This window comes from Pelobates fuscus, chromosome 13 (genome assembly GCF_036172605.1).
Source record: "Pelobates fuscus isolate aPelFus1 chromosome 13, aPelFus1.pri, whole genome shotgun sequence".
In the NCBI taxonomy this organism is placed as follows: domain Eukaryota; kingdom Metazoa; phylum Chordata; class Amphibia; order Anura; family Pelobatidae; genus Pelobates; species Pelobates fuscus.
Genome location: NC_086329.1, coordinates 48,184,074 through 48,210,945, shown reverse-complemented (window position 1 = coordinate 48,210,945; position 26,872 = coordinate 48,184,074). Strand labels below are relative to the sequence as shown.

The 26,872-nt window shown below is 40.5% G+C and overlaps 1 long non-coding RNA gene across 1 annotated transcript in view; it reads left to right on the top strand.

Annotated features, from left to right (window-relative positions):
• Positions 1-1,201: 1,201 nt before the first annotated feature.
• The window catches only part of LOC134582803 (uncharacterized), a 62,598-nt gene continuing 36,927 nt past the window's right edge, over positions 1,202-26,872 (top strand). The window contains exons 1-2 of the long non-coding RNA XR_010086274.1: positions 1,202-1,215; positions 2,130-2,175. This is a non-coding gene — a long non-coding RNA (uncharacterized LOC134582803). The remainder of the gene's footprint in view (positions 1,216-2,129; positions 2,176-26,872) is intronic.

The window sequence follows — 26,872 nt, the reverse complement described above, 5'->3', positions numbered from 1 at the left end:
TTATACTCCGCTTCCAATGCAAAGCAGATAGAGCCACAACCATGGCGGTTGTCAAAAATCTCCCCCAGTACTCCTTCGAAAATATGTCCCTTTCCTTTTTCATGGACCTGTCTGGCAGTACCCTGGCATGGAGACGGTCGCTCAAACCCATTACGACGCTACTCCAGCGAAACAACATACCATACCGGTGGCGCTTCAACCGCTCACTGCAGGTGTCCCATGGCGGGAACACCCACGAGATATACGACCTACAGGGAGCTCAGGACTTGCTGCCCACACTGGGACTACCTCCCGATGCCGTACAGTCCACGACAGCCTCCGAGGCCACCAAACCGCGACATAGATGGAACCCAGACATGGTGAAGAATTTTGTACCGAGAAAGCCCGGAACCGGCACCCATACCGACACCCCGGCGTGAAAGACCCAAGATCTGTCCACACCGTAATGAGAGAATTGCTGAGACTGTAAGACCTCACTACTTCGGAACTGGTGTTTCTATATCTCACTGAACTACTATACTTACCTGTTGATTTAGACTTTATTTTTCATTGTTTATTTTTGTGTTTCTTAATCTTACCTACTCATACTTACTAGCTAATTACCTGTCTGACACACACAGGAACGCTTCACTCCAGGCTGGATCCCCCGCCCCCTTTATTGCCGCCCTGGAAGTCAACTAGGCATCACAACGACATGAATAGTAGACAGGCAGGGTTTGTGGTGTCCGGTGCGGTGCTTGTGGTCCTCAGCACAAGCTAGGAAGCGTCCATCAATGGAAGGTACTCGGTCAGAGTACGGGGAGTTCTGTTACACCCCCCTCTTTGCTCAGCCCCCCTTACTTGCTAACCACCCCTTACTTGCTCAGCCTCCCTTATATGCTCAGTTGCTCACCCCCCTTATTTGCTCAGCCTCCCCTTATATGCTCAAGCCCCCCTTACTTGCTATGCTATTTTTTCCTCAGTGCTCTTGCTCTGCTCACTCTGCTTCCCTTTTGCTTGCCTTGCTCCACCTTTGCTTGCTCTGTCTTCTTCTCAATGCACTTGCTCTGGTCTCTGCTTACGCTCTGCCTCTAAGGTGTGACCCCAAACACCGCAATATGCGCTCCCGCTCCGCTCCCTTCCTCACTCTCCCTCTCTATGGTCTGAGGTCTGCCTAAGGCAAGCAGCCGAGCTGCCCGAAACAAGTAAAATCATCAGGGACGTTCTGACAGAGAGGTGAGACTCTCACCTCAGCGGCTGTCAGAACTCCCCCCCCCAGCAATGCCACTGCAGAAATCATAATGCACACAATGGCATGAAGAGCAAAGAACCACAGGTACCCTTACACCCTAGAGCAAATGCATTTGGAACCTTTTAATAACTGGCATTGTGGAAATTTTTACAAGTTCGTATATTCTGGTTTTAGCTTAATTTTGCAGAAACAGAAATTTCAATAGTGTAAAACTTTAGTAAATATGAGAATTCTGAGAATGGGCAAAAATATAAAGAGGCTAAATAGCTTGCATTTCAATAAGTCCAAGTTCAGGTCTCAATCGTTTTTGTTTACTTGTGATATTACAGAAATAACCTTTTGATACATATTAGATTGATCCTACCCACAAAGGCATTCCAGATTAGAAATGCCGTCAAGTTCTCTCTTTACGAGAGTTACAGTAACCCCGGATTAACTTTTCGGCCTTATTTCGGCCTCATCAGCGAGGTGTTACTGATACTCCTCTAGGCAGAGTGAGCACAGGTCCATGTGTGAATTACCCTTTTAACTTTAAAATTTTAGTAAATCAATGAGAATAATGTAGCTATATACATTTTTTCTGATTTGAATGAGGACTATTCAGTGTATCAAAACAGGCATCCAAAGTGATTTTGGCACATGCATGGTTAAACTTTTAGTCTCCCTTTTTTTTTTAGTTCACTTTGCATTTCAAACAGATATATGTGTGTCAAACACATGGATACATGTCAGAATCTACAGACTGAAAGTCTGCTTCGTGAATAAATAAACCTATAAATGCCCCGGCTGTGTATCTGTGAATAATTAGTTTATACACAGCTGATTCTCCTTTTTTTCCGAAAAGTAAAAAATAAATGTCGGAGTTCATTTTTTAATCAACTTTCCTATTTATTTACAGTCTTTCCAGAAACACATTAAATACATCTGGATGACCCATGGAAGACGTAAGCTCATACAGACCCTGGGAAGGTTCATTAGCATTATATTCTGTAATTGAATTAGTACCTTCAGCTGTAAGTGACAAGCAGGATCTTGTGCGCTTAAAATTACGGATATTTCTTTCACACTGGGTACTAAATGGCATGGGAGATGGTTCAGTGCAAGTCTGACAGGCACATAGCTTAGTTTTTTACCCCATATGGCCCTGAAAACAATCCTAGAGCAGAGTATTTTGAAAGATTTCCAAGTGTTTCCAGATGCCAAATGTGCTATTTCCTCTAGAGTTAAAGGTATCTCTGTATTGATGCAGTCTGCAGGTTAAAGGAACACTCAAACCACCATAACCACTACAGTACGCTGTTTTTTTCAACCAAAGGCCAGCATTGAGGGCTAATGGAAGCTCCTGCTTAGGAGCTTCCTTATGTCTGTCCTCAGTGAGCTCTAATGGTTGTAGTTCCTGGATTATTCCTTTAATCTTCAGAAAAGGGGGGTTCCTCTACAGGATTTAATAAGAGTGAACGTACAATAACATTGACTGTTGACTGGTTTCTCTGGCGAAAAGAAAAATTGCTGTTAAGCCTACATTTTTTTTTTATTGATAAATTCCTAACTTATTACATATTCATGGAAGCTAAAATTTAAATGGTGGCTAACAATGTTTGCAATATATTTTAGAATAATTCCTTAAATGGTTTGATATATGTATCTAATTTGCAGCATATACTGAAGTCATGGAATTAAATTATTATTGAGGTTAAGTAATAAAAGATCAAGTAGGGAGGGATAAACATGGTAGAAACGTTATTAATTTATTTCATTTTTAGGAAATTTGGGATATATCAAGTCAGCACTGTGGGGATCATTCTGCTGTGGTGATGTCATCTTACTAGTTGCAGCTGTATTTCCAATTCTTCTATAACAAGTGCCACTGTTAGACCAGGTGCATGGCACACCATGGGATATTTTAGGACGGAGGTCAATAAGCCGTGACTGATTTTGTTTCTATGACATCACAATAACTTCATTTCAATTAAAGAATCTGGAATGAAGTGGTGGTGAAGGAAAACAACTCGCTACAGGATTTTAAATGTTAAAACATTATATATACATTGTATCTACGCTTTTTCAATATTATTCAAGGAATTCACTTGGATTGCTTTTTTTATTTTTTGTAACTTATCACATCATCTACTTATTTGCATTAATGAAACAAAGTGTATTTCAGACTAGGCTTTCATGCCATTTGGTGCTCAGTCTACCAACTGAAATGTAGCACTCCCAGGATTTAGTCTAATATTGTATTTATCCATCATGTTACAGTCCATAGAACAGGGGAATGGTAGGTCATAAGGCCTTCTACTTGTTAGCACATGCTCTACCACATTGTCAGGGGGTGATAGCGAAGACCAGGGGTTCCCAAACCAGTCCTCAAGAACCCCCTGCCAGCCTAGGATTTAGGGATTGCCGTGTTGTGTCTAAAGTGTTTTTTTTTCTTTATTAAAAACACCTTAGACACAACAGTGTAATCTCTAAATCCTGGACTGTTAGGGGGCACTTGAGGAGTGGATTGGGGAGGACTGGATTGGGAATCACTGGTGAAGACCATTTGTTGAGTCTTTCTGGTGAATAAGTAATCCAGCAGAAACCCAGTATATTTTTCTTACCACCTTAAAAACCTACTCCCACCCCCCTTTTTTTGAAGTCCTAACACCTTTTTCTCCATTATCTGTCAGAGCCGTCACATGGTTCAATCAAAGGTTTCTCATAGAGAAGCCTTTGACTGGACCATTTAACCAGTTCAGAGCTTATGCACCTGTTCTGAGTAAGGGGAGGGAGGGACGGAGGCAGGTAAAATAAAAAACAAATTAAAATAAAATAACGGAGGGTATAGGGAGGCTGGAAATTCTTCAGTGAAGGAACGAAGGGGAGACAAATGCTTCCTCTTGCAAATTCTTCCTGCAATAACAAAGCTAATTACGTGGAAGTATTTTATGCACAGAATTGGCATTTCACTGTACAGAACAGAGATCGGCTGCCAAAGTCAGGTTTGCTAGGGAGTAACTAGCGCGTGGCACAAATGTGCAAATATCTCGGTATGTGCAGCATTCCAAGTTTTTAAATGCAGATGCGGTCACAGTGGTTGGAGTAACCCTTTAACCGCCATGCTTGGAATAGGGGATGGCAATTCAGCCAGTGGCTGCTTTCTTTTTTTTAAAAATTACTTTACGTTTTCTTTTTATTTATTTATTATTGGTTCTTCAACAAATTACCCTTTTTTTTTCTAAGGAAACCTTTGCAACATCAAAGGGCTTTCAATCTCAGTTTATGACAATATTAATTGGCATTTTTCTCTCATACTATTTTGCAAGTATTGGTTGGCTTCAAGCAGCCTAAAATGAATCAAATCAACAAAATTGCCTTGATAAACACATCACAAGTTCTTCTTATGCACAATATATTACCAGTCATCTTGTTTCTCTAAAGAACTTATAATGATGCAGAATTTGTAATAATAAACATATCTATAATCTGCTTGATCGGTTTATAGTTATATTTTAGTTCATGTCAAAGAAAAAAAAATGTAGCATTTATTGCTAAAGTAAAAAAAAAATTAAAAACAAATTCATAGCCAGTTTGTATAATTTTTTTCTGAATCTTAAATTCCTGAAATTCGGTACTCTCTAATATGTCACTATTTAATGAACAAACCCCAGAGTCTTTTTTTGAATTTTATATCCACAGTGGACTGTTACGCCCATCTATAATCAGAAAACGTGTTATTCAATGAGTGTTTTCACCTCATTGTAAGGCTAAACGACTTTGCTAAGACGCAGGCCTGTTTTAAGTACATTGATATTGTCATAAAAACTAACCCAGCGTATAAAGAGACAGACTGGAGACGTGTCTCGCAGCCTGTAATGTTACTGAGAGGCTATAACATTTTAATCTCCCCTTGATTCAATCCGTGTCATTCCGCCTCAAACCATTATCATCAAAGTAAAAAATCGTCTTAAATAAATGAAGCACTGAGATATTCATATCATCAAAGTATTTCCATGTCCTTATATGTTCCTGCCATTGATAATATTATTTTACTTTAATTCATGTCAATTAGGGTCTTGGGATTTATCCGTGCAGACATACATTAAGTAGGCGTATTTAGATTCTGTTTTATATACTGTATGTTTTTTGTTTTTTTTTTCTGTAAAACACATTGAAATAGCTGGAAAGACTGAATCTTCCTGACATTTTTATTGCAAAGACCAAACAGCTTGGATTTAATTTCCTGGAGATTACAGCAAGATCCCTACTATATTCGCTAATATTCATGCCTAATACCTCGATGTTGAAAATGACTCCTCATTCACACATACGTGTAATTGCAATATAGAGCATGCATCATCCACCTATCACCTTCAAATTGAATACATTTGTCTAGCTCCCAAATTAACCAATTCTCCAATAAAAGTCACTTCAGCTCTAAATAAAAATGTTATTGTATGTTATCCCATCCATCAAGCAAATATTTATTAAGTAAAATATATGAAGTGATGTGGAGACAAGAGAATGATAAATAATGTTGTGAATTGCGCTCACGGAGATGAACAGCAATGGAACCAGTAGCGGTGTCCCGATTCCCATGATGCTGTGAATGCTAATATACTTATGAGGGAGAAGTGGCTATATACACTGACAAGAGAAGCACCATAATATCTTCTACTTCTTTTTTTCCCTAACAATCAGTAACAAAAAACAAAGCAATCAGCGTATAGGTATAAAATATAGTTTAACCCCTTAAGGACCAAACTTCTGGAATAAAAGGGAATCATGACATGTCACACATATCATGTGTCCTTAAGGGGTTAAAGCATTTCCATAAAAAGTTGTATTACAAAATAGTAGACTATTGCAGAGCTAGTCCACAAAAATATGTGGAGTAAAATCTGAAAAAATGGCAACATTCTCTTTGTTTATTACAGAAGACAACTTGTTATCTCGAGGTAAACTATAACAATATTAAAAATACATGTTTTTTTCTGGGCTTACTTAGTTTATGGTTCTAAACTGCATATTGTTTAGAAGGGTTGTGGAAACATTAAAGGGATCCTATAGCACCAGGAAAACAAAGCCGAAGGGGTTAAAACCCATTCAGCCACTTACCTGAATCCAGCGCCGATGTCCCTCGGTGCTGGATCAGGCTCCGCCCACGCTCCTCCCTACCAACGTCGGCTGGCGGGGGAAACCTAATGCGCATGCACGGCAATGATCACACATGCATTAGACCTCCCCATAGGAAAGCATTATTCAATGCTTTCAAAGGAGAAAATCTGATGCTGGAGGTCCATGAGATAATGGAGCAAAAGTCTGTTAGGATTCCGGAAACGTCCCCTCTGGGGGCAGACTTAGAGCTGCAATGTTCTCTGGAACTGCAATGTTTAACATTGCAGCACTAAGTGCAAAAGGGACACAGCACCCAGACCACTTCAATTAGCTGAAGTGGTCTGGGTGCCTACAATGTACCTTTAACTACAGATTTGTTTGCTAAAGTGCAGACTTCCCACCTGTCCTGATTTCAGCAGGAAAGTCTCAATTTCAGTGGGACAGTCCTGATTTTCAGGTTCTGTACCACCATACTGACTTTTGGGAGACCAGGTATGTGTCTCAACAACCAAAGCATGAGAGCATCATTGGATGCACTCATGATATGATCAGGGCATTAGGTAAATGCACAGAAAACTAAAATAGTGCTCCATGCAAGGTTTGCCCTCAGTGGGCCAGCCTGGATGATGGAAAGGCATCCTGGCATGCATTTACCTGCCAATCCTTTGGGCAGACCAGCCCCCTTTGTAGGTTTGTCCGCTATTTTGAATGGTGTTAGTGATGGGATCACATTCCCCCCATCCCACCGACATCCTGATTCGCAGGGTAACAAATACGGGAGGTGTGAAAGTGTGAATTGTTGGCAATTGAACATTTTAGGCACTACTTTTATTTAAAAAAAAAAAAAAAAACTATTAAAAAAAAAAGTTCATCTGTATAAACAATTAGCAATATTTTTTGTTTACAGTTCCAAGGGAAATTGTAATAAAAGTTGTTTTTTACATATGCTTTTTTCACCGAGTGTCATGAGGGACCTTCTTCTGTCAGAAGTTAGCTGCCGTTCTGCTTTGTTTATAATTTACTTCATCTGTGCTTTGTGGGCTATATTATAGACATGTAGCAGGTATTTTGGAACTGCTGAATACAGAAATGGATATGCAATCTGCATTGTAATTACACATTAAATGAACTATGCTAGTCCTCTAGGACTCCTATGTCATTCCTTATTCAGTAGCCTTCTTTAGCCTTGTGTGCAAAGGCAAGAAAGCTATTAGATGGCATCCCTCTGTGGTATAAGTACAAAACTCTATCCAGCCACATGCCAGCAGCATTCTTACGATCATGTGCACTGTCATTTTGCCTGATGCTTATATAATTACTAGATAATATAGGAAAGCATATATTCCCAGCTAATGTCAGGGAAAAAAAAATCACATTAACTAGTTATTGATAGATGATGCTCTATATTGTGAGAGAGAAATTGATTACACACTGTAGCGGAATGGGCACCTTTTATACTAGAGGCTGTCCATAACCCTTTTGTTGCTTTATTTTTTGGGGATTGCAACTGTTTGTTACTTGTAGAAACAAGTAATAAGTTATCATCTTATATTGTTCGTCTGGTTGTTCGGTAAAACCCCTCTGTTCAGCTATTTCTACTATATAGTTCGGCAAACAAACTAAATACCGAACAACCAGGCCACCCATGCGAGGAGCGTGGTGTGGCGAAACCGACCTCGCCACGTGTCCTTGGAGGGGGCTGCACCTATTAACCACCCCATCCTGGTTCACACTCTCTGATTACAAACACACAAACAAATTGGGTGATCTCCTAGGTGGCCGCCATTCGTCATACGAACATGTGGTGGTGGCCATCTTGGCATACGAATTATACCAGCGGTGTTTGGTCATCAAGTGACTGGAACCCAAATCGGACACTCAACGGCACTAACATCGCAGAGACTTCCATCCTTGTATACGTTCGTGGGAACTCAAGGGAACAGAGCGGCATTCGGTAGAAAGAATTACACGAACAAGAGGAATTGCACGAACTAAGACACAAACCATAATTTTATGTACTTTCATGCATTTCAACTTCTCGAACAGAGACCGACAGCAATGCCCAAACCCATGGAACTAGTCTCGGCTTACACCGCATGTGCGGTCGGTAAAACTAAGACCTCCATAAAACTTTCGAACCCCTGAACCGATCTGGGTGATTTTTCAGTATGTTGCTCCCCCAGATCAGGGTTATCAGGGGATGTTGAAATTATGAATATGCAATATGTTTTTGGGGTGTTTCCAGAAAAGTAGGAAAATTGTGATTTTTATGTTTTGTTTTGGGATAATTGAGCAGAGGGGAGGGATTGTATGCAGTGCATGGGAGTGTCTTGTGACTTAACTCTGTTTTTACTGGTTGATGTATATTTTAATCGGTGCCCCACAAGGTCCACCTGGGTGGTAACCTTTGGGGCAAAACCTGCATAAAAGGCCAGCCTGGCCATTAAAGGTTCGGTTCGTCCAGTTATTGGGAAGGGTGATGGTATATTCATGTATAATATTGTATTTATGCCTGCTGTCCTGAAGTATCCTGTTTGTTCCTGAGTAGCTGTTGGAGTAACCAGCAGAGAAGAAGCCCTGCTACCATTGCTCTCCGCTACACACACCTGCGAACTACGTCGGGACAGAATCTAAAAATCAAGACTGGCCTGTAGAAATAGAAATGGGAGGTTGGAAGACCTGTCTTCTATTGAATCCACTACACCTCTCAAATGCTCATATGGTTTTTCAAGTTCCACAGAGAAGCCTATTGGTCCATAGTTTTTCGTTGGGTCCAGTCCATTCCAGGGTCTTTTTGAGTTGCAACCAACCATAATTTGTCATGATATCCTCAATTCTAAAGACCTTCCTTGAAGATATATAAAATTATTTTTTAGATATGACATTTTCATTGTCTGTAAGGCCTACAACAACAATAACAATTAAACATATATTAATCTGAGACTTAAGAGCAATAGAAAAATAATTGCAGAAACTGGGTTGTAATAATAGGAGTATTTTTGAAGAATTAGATAACTATGCTTTTTAACATGGAAAGTGATATGCAAGGTTAATAAAAAGTTATATATTTTATACTCAGAACATATTTAGTGGCAATAGTTTAATGTGTGTTTTACTAACAACTGACATTTTTGTTAAAACAAACTGCCTTATAAAACACTGAAAATGACTAAATGAAAGAGAAGGAATGCTGTATTACGACACAGTGCTGTAATATATGTGGTATTAATAAGATGTAGGACTTAAGTGCAATATGAACAAGATTAAAAACGGGATCTAGGTACCAAGAAAATATTTAAAGGTTATGAAATAAAAACACTCTAAAATGTGTAATGAAAGAATTATGAATTCATACACTGATCGGCCACAAGATTAAAACCACTGACAGATGATGTGAATAACATTGATTTTATCATTGCAATGGCAACTGTCAAAGGATGGGATATATTAGGTTGCAAGTGAAGAGTCAGTTCTTCAATTTCATGTGTTGGAAGAAGAAGAATTGGGCAAGCAAAAGGATCTGAGTGACTTTGAAAATGGGCAAAACGTGATGCAAGTCTTCCGGAGTGTTTCCGGTATGTGGTTGTTAGTACCTACCAAAAGTGATGCAAAAAAGGACAACGGATGAACCGGCATCAGGGTTATGAACGCCCAAGGCTCATTGATGCATGTGAAAGCTAGCCTGTCTTATCCGAGCACACAGAAGAGCTATTGTAGTTCAAATTGTTGACAAACGTAATGATTAACTTAACATGATAGAAAGGTGTCAGAACACACAGTGCACCACAGTTTGCTCCGTATGTGTCTGTGTACTTGCAGACTAGCCAGAGTGCCCATGTTGGCCCCAGTCCACCACCAAAATGGGGAATTGAACATCAGAACTGGACCATGGAGCAAAAGAAAAGGTTGCCTTGTCTGCTGAATCACATTTTTTTAGATCAGGTGGATAGCTGTGTGCATGTGTGTTGTTTACCTAAGGAAGAGATAGCAGTAGGATGAACTATGTGATGAAGGCAGGTTAGCAGAGGCAGTGTTATGCTCTGGGCAATGTTCTGCTGGGAATCCTCGGATCCTGGCATTCATGTTGATGTTACTTTGACACCACCGACCTAGAGATTTGTGCAGACTGTATACACCCCCTCATGCCAATTGTGTTCCCTGATAATGCACCCTGCCACACTTCAGAAATATTCAGAAATGGTTGAGAAACATGACAAAGAAGCCAAGGTGTCCCTTTGCCTCCAAATGCCCCAGATATCAGTCCAATTGAGCATCTGTGCTAGAACAACAAATCTGATCCATGGAGGCCCCACCTCACAACTTGAAACACTTAAAGGATCTGCTGCTAATGTATTGGTGTCAATATAACACAGGACACATTCAGAGGTCTTGTGGAGTCCATGCCTTGACTCTTCAGAGTTGTTTTGGCAACATGAGGAGGACTACACAAGATTAGTCAGGTAGTTTTAATGTTGTGGTGATCATTGTATGTATTCTAGATTTTATATATATATATATATATATAAAATATATATATATATATATATATATATATAGAGAGAGAGAGAGAGAGAGAGAGAGAGAGAGAGAGAGAGAGAGAGAGAGATTGTAGTCGTATTAGTCCAGTGATGTAGATGTAAAATACAGATAAAATTTGTATCTTGTAATACCTTTTTTTATTGGACTAACAGAATTTTTTAATGACAAGCTTTCGGGAGAACCTCCCTTTCTCATGTCTGAAGCATTTCTGAGCAAGATGACACATAGAATTCAAAGTTGAGTTGTGATACAGGGGTTAAAGCGACATGAGTGTAGATAAGACACAGGTTTGTTAGGGTCATAAATATCTTTCACTGTCTGCTTGTTTGTTTTTCTTATCCCTCTCTCCTCCCTCACTCTGCTCTTCAGAAAGATTTTTATGACCCTCTGCAAAAATGGTGTCCGAGGACATTTGGCCTCCAACTGCAGAGGGAGAGGAGGAGCAGGTAAGAGCTCCTCCGGGTTTCTCTCATGAGGTCGGAGCATTGCCGCAGTCACCACTAGGACCACAAGGGGCTGCAGCATGACCCCCCTCCCAGGTTAAGGTAAGATTTTAAATAAATATTTACAGAAGCATCATAATGAGTTACATATAACTCTTCCATGGAGTCAATAGGCCGCCTCACTTAACAGACCAGTCCTGACCCATTCTAGGTATCTTAGCTGGCGCCGTGCCTGTGGGTTCGGTTGCAGGTATACCCCAGTCTCAGAGTTTCTGCTAACCCTGTGCCAGGGCAGTGATGGAGTACAGGGCATCCTGGTGGTAAACCAATAGTGTGGCCGGATATCCCTACCTGTAGTTGAGGCCTTGAGTACGAAGTGCTGTGGTGATTGATGATAAGGCTTTTCTAAACTGCAGCATCTCCACCGACAGGTCCACAAAGATCTTAATGTTGCGGTACGTTTCTGGCAGCTCTGCGTTGCTACTTGCCTGGACAATGCGTTCCTTAGCGTGGAAAAAATGGATCCTTGCTATGACATCCCATGCGGTGGAGGTAAGTAGGTGTTTTGGTCATCTTTCTATGAATTTCTGGGGTAAGTGTTTTGAACAAGTCCAGAAGGTAGTTGTTTAGTTCTGCATTAATTACCAATTCCTTTTGGATCTGTCCTCCATATCAGCCAGTTTAGGTCTGTGCAGTTCCAGGGAGTTATCCATTTCTTGTAGCTTGTCTGCCAGGCTGTTGTGGGTGACCATGCACTCCAGGTACCCAGTATTGTTATTTAGTCTGTTTCTCTGTAGCCCACTTATTTATTGCTCCGTATCTCTCGTGTGTCGGGAGCTACTCCAACATGCAACCGTTCAGCACGAGCGCTAAGCCACGCTCACCCTCCTCCCCCCGATTTGAAATATTTTAATTGCAATGGTTTCATTTGTTTTACTAACACATAACAGGATTGTTTCAAATAAAAAAAAGCCTAATTCGGGCAATGAACATTTAATTTGGAAAGTAGAGTGAACTAAGCTATGTTAAAAAGCTAGGAATCTGGTATGGAATTAGTTAACTACAGTATGGTGGAGGAACTAAATAAAATTAGGATTGGTGTATTTATGTGAGGGAAGATTATCCCCCCATTTACTGTCACCAATGAGATTATGAGGTAGTTCTTACTCTAGCTGTATTTATCGACATAATTATGTACTTGCAGTAATGTCACCGCACTTCTAATACACAAGGATGCCAAGCCTGGATCAGTTAATGGTCTAGATTAAGGCTTGACATTTTCAAGTTATATCTTACTAGCCAGGCCTAAATGTTACTTGCCCATGCAGCATGCTGAGTTATCCTTACACAATGACTATTATCGTCTGACAATTCGTAGGATGTTGGTGCAAACCAGAGATTGCAAGATGCCTTTTGTGGCTTTTTTGAGTATTCCCCCCCCCCAAAAAAAAAATCATAGTTGGATGAATTGTAATGCTTTTTACCATCTAACTTATAATTGGGGAGCTTACTGGGATAATTGGGGAGCATACTGGGATAATTGAGGAGCATACGTGAGAGTAACATACATTGGTAGAATAGTCTGAGAACTCAAGTATATACTGCACAACTTATGATGTTTATATTGCAGCAATGATATAAGATAATTTAATAGAGGAAAAAATGCATTATACAATGTATAATCTCTTTGTTAAGTTGTGGAACTTCAAGAAATGGAACTTCAAGAACCATTTCTTGAGGCTATACGAAGGAATACAAATATTAAAGGATATAGATATACTGGAGGAGAGGCCAAGATAGCTGCTTTTGCAGATGATGTGTTACTTATCATTACAGAACCATTACATACGCTATCTTATGTTCAGATGGAATTGGAAAAATTTGGTGCAAAAGATTAAAAGAGAGCAAATACAGAGGAAGTATAACTATAAGTGTACAGATACAGGTTTAACATTTCTAGGGATACAGCTGTCAGTACAACATAAAGAACTAATTATATTAAATTATGGAAGGTTGGTAGAAAATATAGGTAAAGATCTTAAAAAATGGGATTTGCCTTTATTTTCCTTAATGGGTAGGGTGAACATAATAAAAATAATGATACTTCCCAAAGCTTTGTATTTGTTTCAGACATTACCTATATTAGTGCCTAGAGAGTTTTTAGAAATATGCACTCCCTGCTTATATAGTTTATTTGGAGTAATAAAACCCCACGTATAACTTATAATATACTTACATTACCTATCGATAGAGGGGGACTGGGCCTCCCACATATATACAGATATTACGTTGCAGTATTGTTCACGCAATTAAGAGAGTGGACGGCCACAGATAAGAAAAAGTCATGGTATGCTTTGGAACAGAGCTTTATAAAGGCTAGGTTACAGACGCTACCTTGGCAAAATTGCCAGTTAAGTGTATTGTTACCTACCTCACATCCGTTTATAAACCACACATTGCAGACATGGAGACGTTTTAAAGATATTTGGGGGTTGACCCCGGGACTATCTGTATTCCTTTACTAAGAAGTATAATAGGAGATGAAGATCCACCTATAATAAGTTTATTGACGGAAGAAACACCCCCTAAGATTAGGGACTTCCCCAATAGAAAAGTAAGACAACACGTATAGATATAATGGGACATTACTGCATTTAGATAAAAAAAAAATCAGTGATCCCATTTTGGCATTCAAGAGATAAAACACAATTTGAGCTTCTGTGTGGTCCAGGGACATTGAATAAACGGCATCTATCCAGTATATATAACATAATACAGAAAGGGGCTACGGAAAGGCTAGTACCTTCCGTTCAACGGAAATGGATGCAAGGCCTTAATATTCAAATGACTAATGAGGATTGGTCATACGTGTTTAAAATGGGGGGCATGTCTAGAAAATTATTTTCTTTAAAAAAAAATTACTAGATGGTATAGGACGCCAGATCGAGTACATACATTTTGCCCATTGGTAAGTGATCAATGCTGGAGGTGTGGAGCTAAACGGGGTGATATGGAACATATTTGGTGGGATTGCAATCACATGGGATTATATTGACAGCATGTCATAGGGGACATATATAAGATTTTGCCAACAATCAAAAAGTTAACCCCCTCACAAATATCCTTCAAAGAGAAACATAAACAGCTACCGTTGAATTATTTATTGAATGAAGCAAATTCTATGATTCCGGTCTTCTGGTGTAAATCCATGATTCCGACCAAAGAACAATGGATACAGAGAGCTGAAAAAATGAGGGGCATGGAGGAAATCTATTGGGCAGCTTAGGGGAAGAGAGAATATTACGTTAAGGTATGGGAGCACAGGCTTACCCAGTGGATGGGAACCGAATAGACAGATTAACATCTAATGGAGGTTAATATACATTTCTTGAATAGGTAAAGGCAGATTCCCCTCTTTCAAACCTTTCCCCCCTCCACCTATACTTTTCTTTTTACTTTACTTCTTTTCTTGTTTTTATATCTTGTTTTGCTTAATTCTTCTTCTTTTTTTCACTTTAGTATTCTTATTGAGTTTTCTTTGTTTTTTTATGTAAAAAAAAAAATTTGAGCGAGGCAATGAAAAGAAAAAGAAAACAAATGATGATTTGGTAGCTGATGAAGCTATTCTTGAGATAAAAAGGCATTAATTAAAGACCAATTTCTGATGTGAGAAGAAAAAAAAAAGTTGTGGAACTTGTTGTGGAATGTATTAAAGACTCATATGAAGGTGTACATAGATCATGGAGGTCTTGAATAATAGTTTCTATTTTAAGGAAAAAGTGTAAAAAATAAAAAAAAAATTGTCAGCACTCACCGGACATATTGAAGGGGGTGCAACACCCCAAGTTCCACAAAACTGTACAGTAATTATTTAGAAACTGTGATTTGGCTACACAAAGGCTCGGTGTAATGCTGAAACCTTGTTGGTGAAAGAGATAGCGAAAGAGAAAAAGAGAAAGAGAATACAAATTAATTTAATATTGAATTACTAAATAGAGGGGCACTGGATCATCGTAAGAGAAAGTTTATTCTGGTGATAGGAATAGTAATTTGTTTAGATTTAAATGGATTTACCAACAAAATGTAGGCATATCTGTTTTGCAGTTTCAGCGAGACCAGTTGAAATTTAATGTTTGAAAAATAGAATATTTTATACACGTGAGACAGGTATTACATTTTAAACCAGACATTGGACCATACTGTATAAAATCTAATCATTCAGTTGAAATAATCAAATTTCAACCACATTTGCCTTTAGTACATATTAGAACTGCAAATCCTGTTGAAAATTCATTAAAAGAATTTTGTCAATCCAGACTACATTCGTTCCTTGGTGAATAATCCTGTCTTCATGCATATGTCAATAAAGTTCAGAGTATTTATGTATGTATTGAGGATGTGTATGTATGCATGTAACTTTTGGTGTGCAAAATCTTTTGATCAATGCATATAGACCAGTGCTTGTGTATATTCATGTCTGCTTTGTCTTTATATGTAAGAATATACACTGCTTTTTTTTGTATGCATGTGTTTTCGACCGTGTTTTTGTGTGTATACATGCATATGCGAGGTTCAGTGTATGTAAGCACACAGGTTGATGTGTGTGTTGCAAATGTGTGAAAGTGAATGTGTATTAACGTGTGTATGATTTGAAACAGTGGGAGTGCAAGGGCTAATTGTCAGAGTGTGTGCTTAGGTGTCACCATGAATAAAAGCAGTAAAACATAACTAACAAATACATACAGAGCATGGCATGCCTCTTAAAAATATTTTAACAGTTATTTGTAGGTAGATACAGTAGGTACATATACCAGTTTTCATATAATTTAATCTGAACCTTCATGCTCTGCTGTTTACGGTGTAGGTGGTATGGAGTACAGCAGGGGTTAGGAAACCAGGACAATTGTGTAAAATTTCCTGTACAACAAAATGTGACAGTTCCCTTTCCACTTTCCTGTCAATGATAGAAAGCAGGGACTTGTTCAGTGCGCAAAGTACCTCTTAAAAATATCTGACAGCAAATAGAATGTGTATCAGTTTGCAAGGTTACAAGTGTATTGCTTTATTGGTAAATTCCCAGCCGGGTGATATTACATTTTATTTGCATGTTCAAAGCGCTCTACCCAATGAATGGGAAAGTAATTTGGAGGTCTGCAAGCTATTGTTTATCCATTAAAACGTTGCAAGGTGGAAAACAGACATAGGGACACATGTTACTGGACTGAAACCTTCGCTGTTGGATTTATAGGATTCCAATGAGTGGATGGAAGAACTACAATTCAAAATGCTATAACCCCCACCCATGGATTCGTAAAGGGAATTAACTGAGATCTTGGTAAAGTAATAGGTAGCAAATATTCTCGAGATATACTTTTTGCTGAATTTTTGATCAACAGAGTCAACAGGAATGGGTGAATAACTGAACTAATTAGGCTACATGTTAGAATTGCAAATCTTACTGTTAGACATGTGCATGTTTGGTGCGGCCATTTTCTCCCCCCAGCATTGAAATATCATTACGGACGTCCAACACCTGCTGAGTGAGTTAGGTGAGTTGACTCTTCACTCTCCCTCTACTCACTTCCTTGTAACACAATTTCTATTTAGCAAATCCCCCTTTCTTGGAGGTTCGCAAAGTGAACTTAAACTTTGCTTAGGCATAATACATTAGCATCTACTTACTGCCTTGTGGCTGATGAAGATGCAGGTGGATTATCATCAGTGGTAGTGGACATGGTTACATTACTAGCATCTATATTAGCATTTGGTTGACTAATGTTAATAGAAATGGAGGTGGTAGTGTTCATAATGATCATAATTTCAATATGTTAGCTGCTACTAGCACTGTTAGGAGATGATGCGCCAACTGTTTATATGAAATCTGGTGATTCAACAGCAGAGTGTGATGCACGTAAGCAAGGTGGCAATAATGCAGGAGTAAAGTGCAAAGTAGGTGCAGAATATACTAGACTGCTGCCTCTGCTCCCTGAAGTCTCCTCTTGTAATTCCGCTGAATCATATGTTAGTTTCTCCAAGGAAAGGTACAAACAAATGTCTGTGGTGGTGGGACAATGAAAGACATCATCACCAGATTCATCACCACCAAGAAGCCTCCATTACTCTTCTCTACCACTTCAGCAAAATATCTACTGAACTCTCCCTTAGTTGCTTCGTGGCTGGCTACAAGAAATAGCTGTGGTTAAAGGAGCTTCAGTGCCTGTGGAAGTAACAGCAGAAGTTCAAGTGGAGCTGGTGGTCTTTTTCATGGGCTTAGTTGACTCTGCTTCTGCAGCTACAGATGTTTTTGTCACGTTTGAGTACTATGTGAACAAGGGTGAGGCTTAGAGTGTACCAGTGTAGGGGTGAGACTTAGAAGGTACCATTGAAGGGTTCTTTAAACTGTTCAGATTAGTGGCCTCCCCCATTTAGACATTATTAATGCCTATTTAAAACTAAGTAAACTCTCCTTTATTTCAGTGCCAGGAGAGTCTCATTGCTGCATCTCTGATCCACATCCCGCAAATTCATCATTACTGACCAATCAGATGGTTCTCTTTAACAGCAAGGGTGTCTTTATAAATCTTCTGATCTCAGGAGGACATAAAATGAACACATAAAGCTATTCAATAAGCTGAAGTGCTGTATGGGACTGGAGTATCATTTGAATCTCTTGAGGACCTGTTATTGTTATTATCAAAAGCTGTTCACCCTACGCCAGAATGGAGTATCCTGCTTATTTAACCATTACTGTTCTGCACAACCCTGCTGGATCTAAAAATGTGGGCGATTTTGGTTTTGGAATATGACCTTTAAGGTCAGTTGGTAAACTAGAACATTCCTGGTCCTTCAAGAGCTAACTATAATAATATATTGTATTTACTGTAGCAGAAATTGTAGTGCTTTGAGCAAAAGTACTAACAAGCATCATATTTCTAAATAGCAAATTATAGAAACCAATGAAAACAGCCATTAAGATTCTTGAGTATTCCATAATAAGTGAAAGTTGGCATGGGAACAATAAAAAATCTCAGAAAAACATATGTTTGTTCTTTCTCACTTGCACTTGCACTCCAAGTACCATATAATGGTTATGTTCATAGGAAGACCATGGTGCCAACCCAACGTAAGTAGTCAAACCATTTGCAAGTGGTTTGACTTCTTACCTGTTGTCCACCGTGTGCCACTCCCTACCTCCTAACAGTGGAGGGCTTAGGGCTTAGCTAATTAGCTAAGAGAGATCCCCTCTTGCTTGTCATAAAAAATAATAAAATATAGGATTTTACTCATGTTTTTTTCATTGCCAAGGCTCTTTAGGTGCTGCTCACCTCTCCTCTTCTGGAGATGGTCGAATCCAATGCTCATCACAGAAGAGCATTGGGGACCTGATGAGTATGCATGGCAAGTAATGAGCATGCATCAAAGCTTCCCCGTAGGAAAGCATTGAATTAATGCTTTACTATGGGGGCTGCAATGTCACATGACTGAGTTGTGCTCTGTTGTTGCAGTGGACTGTCAGTGCAACAGCCACTGGATGTTTGTTTAACCCTTAAAATGAATATTGCCAATTCTGCAAAATGGCAATGTTTTACCTTGAATGGTGAAAATGACAGGACCACTGCACACAGGCCTTTAAATTGAGATGACCAGGGTTGTTTTAGTGGTCCTTTAACTTCCCTATAACTTAGATCACATTGCAAGCTCTCCTGGTTTAATGCAGTGGAACCATTCCATTTTATTGCAAATTGCATATGTCAGTGGAATCAAATTTGTCCATTTTTCTGAGGAAACATAAGCTGGGAATGGAACTGGAGAAAAACAAAGAGGTTCTATATGGGTCCACACGTGAATGCAGTCACCGGAACTTCAGCCAATTCTCAGTTATGGAAAGAAGACTTACTTAGCAATCATAATATAAATACAAAATGCAGCTAAAACAATCACCGAGTAAAGAAATAAACATTGCAGTGTGAGGTAGAAAGAAACCTTACACTTGGTACATGTGTGACCAAGAAGAGCTACTGAATAAAACAATATTCACACTCCAGGTTGGGTTTCAGGATTGAAAAATAAATCAGATGTGTTTATACAGTGCAGCTGTAATGGGACGCTCTAGCAGTGGTAAAAGCAAGCTCTGTCTTTAGAATGTGTGCTCTCTTCCCTCATTCCGAGAGCTGTTTATCTAGAATCGTTCTTTAGCTTGGGGAATGTTTTGATAAAATAAAAGTGAAGACATCTCAGGTTAAAGTAGATATATTGCAATAGGCAGAGCAATATAAAATACTAGCTTGATAAATTTGTCTCCGTACAATTATTTCAGTCTATTTCCTTTTCTATTTATTTGTCTTTCGTTATGTATTTTTCTATTTATCTGTCATCTGTCCATCCAGTGCTTATCTGTTTGTTTACTTTTCTTTCTATCTATTCATCCTTTTGTCTGTCTGTATGTATGTCTATTTACCTGTCTGTCTGCCAATATACGTGCTTATAAACTTGTCTGTCTATATATTATATATATCTGTAAATATCTCTAACTTTATTCACTCCAATATGTTGTATTTATATTGTATATGTCAGTGGTTCCCAAACTTTTTAGGTTCAAGGCGCCCTTAATATTTCAGTATTTTTCCAAGGCACCGCAAGTCAAAATTTCTAGGTTGTAAACCTGTACAGCACTGCCACATTTACTGACCCTATAGTGCAATGTACAGTGTTGGTGTTTGAAGGGGTGCTTGTATACGTGTTTTTTTTTTTTCATATGTATTGTGTTTTAATACAGGGGTGTTTTTGTCTGTGATGTTTGCATTTGATTGCAGGCATGTGTCTGAATGTAATGTTCACTTTTAAATGTGGATGTACATTTGTGTGAAGTATTTGTGTTTGAGTGAAGGGATGTGTTTGTATATCTTTTTGTGTTTGAATGCAGGGGTGTATTTGTATGTAACATTTGTGTTAGATTGCAGGAGTGTGCTTGTATGTTGTGCTGGTGTTTGACTGCTAGGATGTATGCACACACATACATACTTACACAGATATTCATGCACATTAACACACAGATGCATATAAATACACCGACACATACGCACAAATTCATATATTCACCGACATATACACACACATAGATACACACTGACATATACACACATGCACCCTGACACACACAAACATTGATACATGCCCACACCATGACACAGATACACACTGACATAAAAACACACACCCTGACACACAGATGCACATACACAGATGTGTGCGCAGACACAGACACAGAAGCACACTGACATATATATATATATATATATACACACACAGATTCACACCCTGGCACACACATTCATACACACACACACACGCATACACGTACACACACTCATACTTATACAGCCACTCACAATCATACACATACAAACACTCATACTCACACACATACACTCACACACACATACAGACACTCTTACACATACACTCACACTCATACACACACTCACAATCATTCATACACTCATACAAATACACACATACACATAGTTCGCACATTTTAAATGTAAGTACTATACGTTTTGCTTTACTATTGTGTATTTTACATTTAAATAACATAAATTTTGCTTTGGTTCTCCTTTCCTGTCCAGATCTAAAAATACCTTCATTTTCCTTGATTCCACGATATCTTTGATCAGAGAAAAAAAAAAATAGAATGTTTTATCTGCATTTTATCTCATTTTCTCATGTTGGATTAATCTATAGATACATATTTAGCTATGAGAGCAGACAAACCATTATAATAATTAATGTAATGTTTACTATTTAATTAATTTTACGAGTGAGATGGTGGATATACTCGCAGTGCATGCAAGGTTTTATGATTGTTTAGGGGTTTGTAAAACATCTGGGCATATTATCAGTAGATGCTGTAGTAAATGTGTGGTCTATGTTTTTTCCTACAAATTCTTGATGTTGGCTTTGTCTTTCATCTTCAAACTGTCAAACATGTTGGTGGAGGAGTTTGTTATCTGTGTAAATTTATTGCACTAAGGTTGATCAGAGAAATATAGAAAAAATATTAAGTATTTAATTCAGTTCTTATGATGAATCAAAGTCATGGAAATTGGTCTAAGAAGGAATATTAATGAGGAGTCACATAAGGTTGGCTTGTTTTATTTATAAATTAATATGTCCAATCCTGAAACCACTCCTGAGAGTCAAAATGAAGGAATTACTCATTGGAGTCTGAGCTACTGACATAATATATTTAGATCATGATGTGCTACATGTCCTTTCAGAGAAATTCATGAATAGCCTTCTATGACAAATACGATTAAACCATACTCCAAAATCCACTATATTATAGACCTGAATGATCTACCATATAAAGTAGCTACCATTGTGCCATATTAGTAGGCAATCCTGAGGTCAATCAGAGATAGAATAAGTACTAAATACCAGGTATGTAACAATGATTTCTATCAAAGTATACACTTGGTAAGTAAGCAGGAAGTCATTTATAATCCATTGTAGTAAGGTGATTATTAGTTACATAGTTACATAGCTGAAAAGAGACTTGCGTCCATCAAGTTCAGCCTTCCTCACTAGAGATGTCGCGAACATAAAATTTTCTGGCGAACGCGAATTTCCGCAAATGTTCGCGAACGGGCGAACCGGGCGAACCACCATAGATTTTAATAGGCAGGCAAATTTTAAAACCCACAGGGACTCTTTCTGGTCACAGTAGGGATGGAAAAGTTGTTTCAAGGGGACTAACACCTGGACTGTGGCATGCCGGAGGGGGATCGATGGCAAAACTCCCAAAGAAAATTACATAGTTGATGCAGAGTCTGGTTTTAATCCATAAAGGGCATAAATCACCTAACATTCCTAAATTGTTTGGAATAACGTGCTTTAAAACATCAGGTATGATGTTGTATCGATCAGGTAGTATAAGGGTTATGCCCGCTTCACAGTGACAGATCAAACTCCCCGTTTAACGCACCGCAAACAACCGCAAACAGTCCATTTGCAAAACCGCAAACTCCCCATTTGCACAAGGTTGGATACCAAGCTAGCCATGTCCCGTTCCTTGTCCTCACTGATGTCATTGAAGGTCTCTTCCTCCACCCAGCCACGTACAACACCAAGGGTCCCCGAAAGGTGACAACAAGCCCCCTGGGACGCCTGCTGTGTTTGGTCTTCCACCTCCTCAAAGCCAACTTCCTCCTCTGACTCCTCTTCTTCAGACTCCTCTCTCTGCGTTGCCTCTCTCTGCATTATTATAAGGTGTGTTAAGTAGTACTATTCCTATCAGTTTAATCCCTGTTACGTCCCCTATCAGGGGATGTGTATATGGCATCGATTTTAGGAACCGGGAGATGGAAAAAGATGCTTGGTCGGTCCTCCTACTTCAAATTTGGGGCACTGCGCATGCAATCTAATGTGCCACCAGATAGGAGTGGTGTGTTAACTAGTACTATTCTTATCAGTTTAATCCCTGTTACGTCCCCCTCAGCAGGCCTTTTAGTCGAATGTATTGCCCACTGTCGGTCTCTTCAGGATCCATCCCTCATTCATCTTAATAAAAGGTGAGGTAATCTAGACTTTTTTGACCTAGGCAACTTCTCTTCTCAGTGACAATACCTCCTGCTGCACTGAAGGTCCTTTCTGACAGGACACTTGAAGCGGGGCAGGCCAGAAGTTCTATCGCAAATTGGGATAGCTCAGGCCACAGGTCAAGCCTGCACACCCAGTAGTCAAGGGGTTCATCGCTCCTCAGAGTGTCGATATCTGCAGTTAAGGCAAGGTAGTCTGCTACCTATCGGTCGAGTCGTTCTCTGAGGGTGGACCCCGAAGGGCTGTGGCGATGCGTAGGACTTAAAAAGCTCCGCATGTCCTCCATCAACAACACGTCTGTAAAGCATCCTGTCCTTGCCGGCTTGGTCATGGGAGGAGTGTCATGACATGAAGGGGTGCTGCCCTGCAACAGCACTGTCCCTTTAAGTGTGGGAACCAACTTAGCAGAGAAATAATGCTAGGACACGATAAATGGAGTAATAAAGAAAATGTATTAAGGAAAACCAAAAGGATAGATAGATATATATATATATACATATATATATATATATATATACACACACATATAATATATACAAAACAAAATATGACAATGCCACAAATATATACAATAACTCAATATATATACAATAGAGCAGGCAGAGTCCACGATAGTCCTAGGCAAAGGTAAAGGCTTAGTCAGGGTAGTGCAGCCACCAAGTACTAAATGAACATCAAGGGGCAAAGCCCTAAGCAGGTCACACAGAAATAATGCAGCAAGGTCAGAATCACTGGAGAAGGAGTCTAGGCAGGAACACTGCAACAGGAGGCACAGGACACAGGACCAGGCAGAGACAAGAACACAGGACCACAAGGACATCGGAACACCGGATCAGGAAACACAGGATACTCAGGATACACAGGAAACAAGACACAGGAGCCAGAATCACGGGAACCAGGAAACAGCAGGTACAGGGTCAAGGATAGAGGATAATGATCTGACCGGGAGTGAGGGGAGAAACCAGAATATATAGGTGCTAAACAAGGGCCAGGTGTAGTGCCTAATGAAAGGAAATGAGAACAGTGCCAAACAGAAAGAGTGGTGAGTGCGAGTACTGCACGAGGGCATGTCGACTAAGGAGTGTCGTGACAAGGAGGAGGATTACTTTCACCTCTTCCCCTGTTAGATTCCCGTTTTGCTGTGACATCACCCTTATACGCTGTGTAAAGCATACTTTTTAATTTATTTTGGAACTGCTGCATCCTTTCCGACTTGCGGTAATTCGGTAACATTTCAGGCACTTTCTGCTTATACCGGGGGTCTAGTAGCGTGGACACCCAGTACAGGTAATTCTCCTTCAGCCTTTTTATAGAAGTGTCCCTCAACAGGCACGACAGCATGAAAGACCCCATTTGCACAAGGTTGGATGCCGAGCTACTCATGTCCTGTTCCTCGTCCTCAGTGATCTCACTGAAGGTATGTTCTTCCCCCCAGCCACGTACAGCACCACGGGTACCAGATAGGTGAAAACGAGCACCCTCCTCAAAGCCACATTCCTCCTCCTCCTCCTCCTCAAAGCCACATTCCTCCTCTGACTCCTCTTCCTCACAATCCTCTTCCAGCATTGTTGCAGGTCCAGCAAGCAATGCTGATAAGGCTGTTTCTGGTGGTGATGGTGACCACAACTCTTCCTCTTCCTCTTCACGCTCATCTACGGCCTGATCCAGCACTCTTCGCAGGGCACGCTCCAGGAAGAAAACAGTAACGTGGCAAAAAAAATCCCAGCTTCGCAGAGGCTGTCCTAGCACCCTGGTCATACAAATAGTCGTTAATGTATTTTCTTGTTGGAACAGGATGTCGAACATTAGGAGTGTTGAATTCCAACGTGTCGGGCTGTCGCAAATCAAGCTGAAAAGTGCGCCATGGCCATGTAGGAATGCCTGAAATGGCCACACACCTTCCTGGCCTGCTTCAGGACGTCCTGTAAGCCTGGGTACTTATGCACAAAGCATTGTACGATCAGATTACACACATGTGCCATGCACGGCACATGTGTCAACTTGCCCAAATTCAATGCCGCCAACAAATGTCTTCCGTTGTCACAAACCACTTTGCCGATCTCCAGTTGGTGCGGAGTCAGCCCCTGATCCACCTGTGCATTCAGGGCGGACAGGAGTGCTGGTCCGGTGTGACTCTCTGCTTTCAGGCAAGTCAACCCCAAGACGGCATGACACTGCCGTATCCGAGATGTGGAATAGTACCTGGGGAGCTGGGGGGGTGCCGTTGATGTGGAGCAAGACGCTGCAGCAGAAGAGGACTCACCCGAGGAGGTTATGGAAGAGGATGGAGTAGGAGGAGTAGAGGAGGTGGCAGCAGGCCTGCCTGCAAGTCGTGGCGGTGTCACCAACTCCTCTGCAGAGCCACGCATTCAATGTTTGGCAGCCGTCAGCAGGTTTACCCAATGTGCAGTGTAGGTGATGCCCTGACCATGCTTTGCAGACCAGGTATCAGTGGTCAGATGGACCCTTGCCCCAACACTGTGTGCCAGACATGCCATTACTTCCTTTTGCACAATCGAGTACAGGTTGGGGATTGCCTTTTGTGCAAAGAAATTCCTTCCACTGCGGTGACCCAATAGCTTCAATTTTTTGGAACGCTTCAGATTCCACCAGCTTATATGGTAAAAACTGGCAGGCTAAGAGTTCAGACAAGCCAGCTGTCAGATGCCAGGCAAGGGGGGGACTTTGTGACATTGGCTTCTTACGCTCAAACATGTCCTTGACCGACACCTGACTGTGGGCAGATGAGCAGGAACTGCTCAAGGCGAGAGACGAAGTGGCGGATGGTTGAGAGGGGGCAAGGAGGACAGCAGTAGTTGACGTGGCTGAAGATGCTGGATCAGGAGGAGGATGGCGGGTTTGAGTTTGTGTGCTGCTTGTACTCATGTGTTGATCCCATAGGCGTTTGTGATGTGCGATCATGTGCCTTCGCAAAGCAGTTGTACCTAGGTGGGTGTTGGACTTCCCACAACTCAGTTTCTTTTGGCACAGGTTGCAAATGGCATCGCTGTTGTCAGAGGCAGACACACACAAAAAAATGCCACACTGCTGAGCTCTGCAATGACGGCATTCTGGTGGTGGCAACAGCATGCATTGATTGGTGTGCTGTCTGGCTGATCCCGGGTGCCAATGCTGTCTGACTGTGCCACTAGCTCCTTGCGACGACCTCCCCCTGCTTCCAACTCGTCTCCTCCTCCTCTCTGTCTCCCCATTTGAACTTTCCCCCTGTTCTTCTTCTCTTCTAGCGGGCACCCACATGACATCCACGGACGCATCGTCATCATCAACCGCTTCACTTGTATCTGAAAACTCAGCAAAGGAAGCAGCAGTGGGTAAAACATCATCATCATTACACCGTACGTCCATGTGTGTAATGCTGCCTGACTGAGACTGTTATCTACATCCTCTGGCAATAATGGTTGCGCATCACTCATTTCTTCCAACTGATGTTTAAATAACTCCTCTGACAGATCAAGTGAAGCGGCTGTGGTGCTTGTGTTGGTGGTGGCGGCAGGCGGGCGAGTGGTAACTTGAGAGGTGCCCGAAGCTAAGCTGGAGGAGGATGGTGCGTCAAGGTTCCAAGCGGAAGCTGTACTAGATTGGGTGTCCTGTGTTAGCCAGTCAACTATGACCTCAGAACGTTTCGAGTTCAGGGTACGTGGCCTCTGAACACTGGGCATTATTCTAGGGCCAAAGGGAATCACAGCCCCACGACCACAACGTGGTGGCCTGCCTCTGCCTGTCAATTTTTTTTTCCGATTAGTGGTACTCTGCGTGCAAGCTACTGTGACAACAGATATGAGTGGCACTGTGCACTGGCAGAAGTTGGCAGAGTAGACGCTGTAGGCCTGACACACACACTTGCAGACAACTAACTGCTATTCAATCTATTACAGTCAAAATTTTATTTTATTTTTTTTAAATGTACACTACTGTTACACCAGATATGAGTTGCACTGGT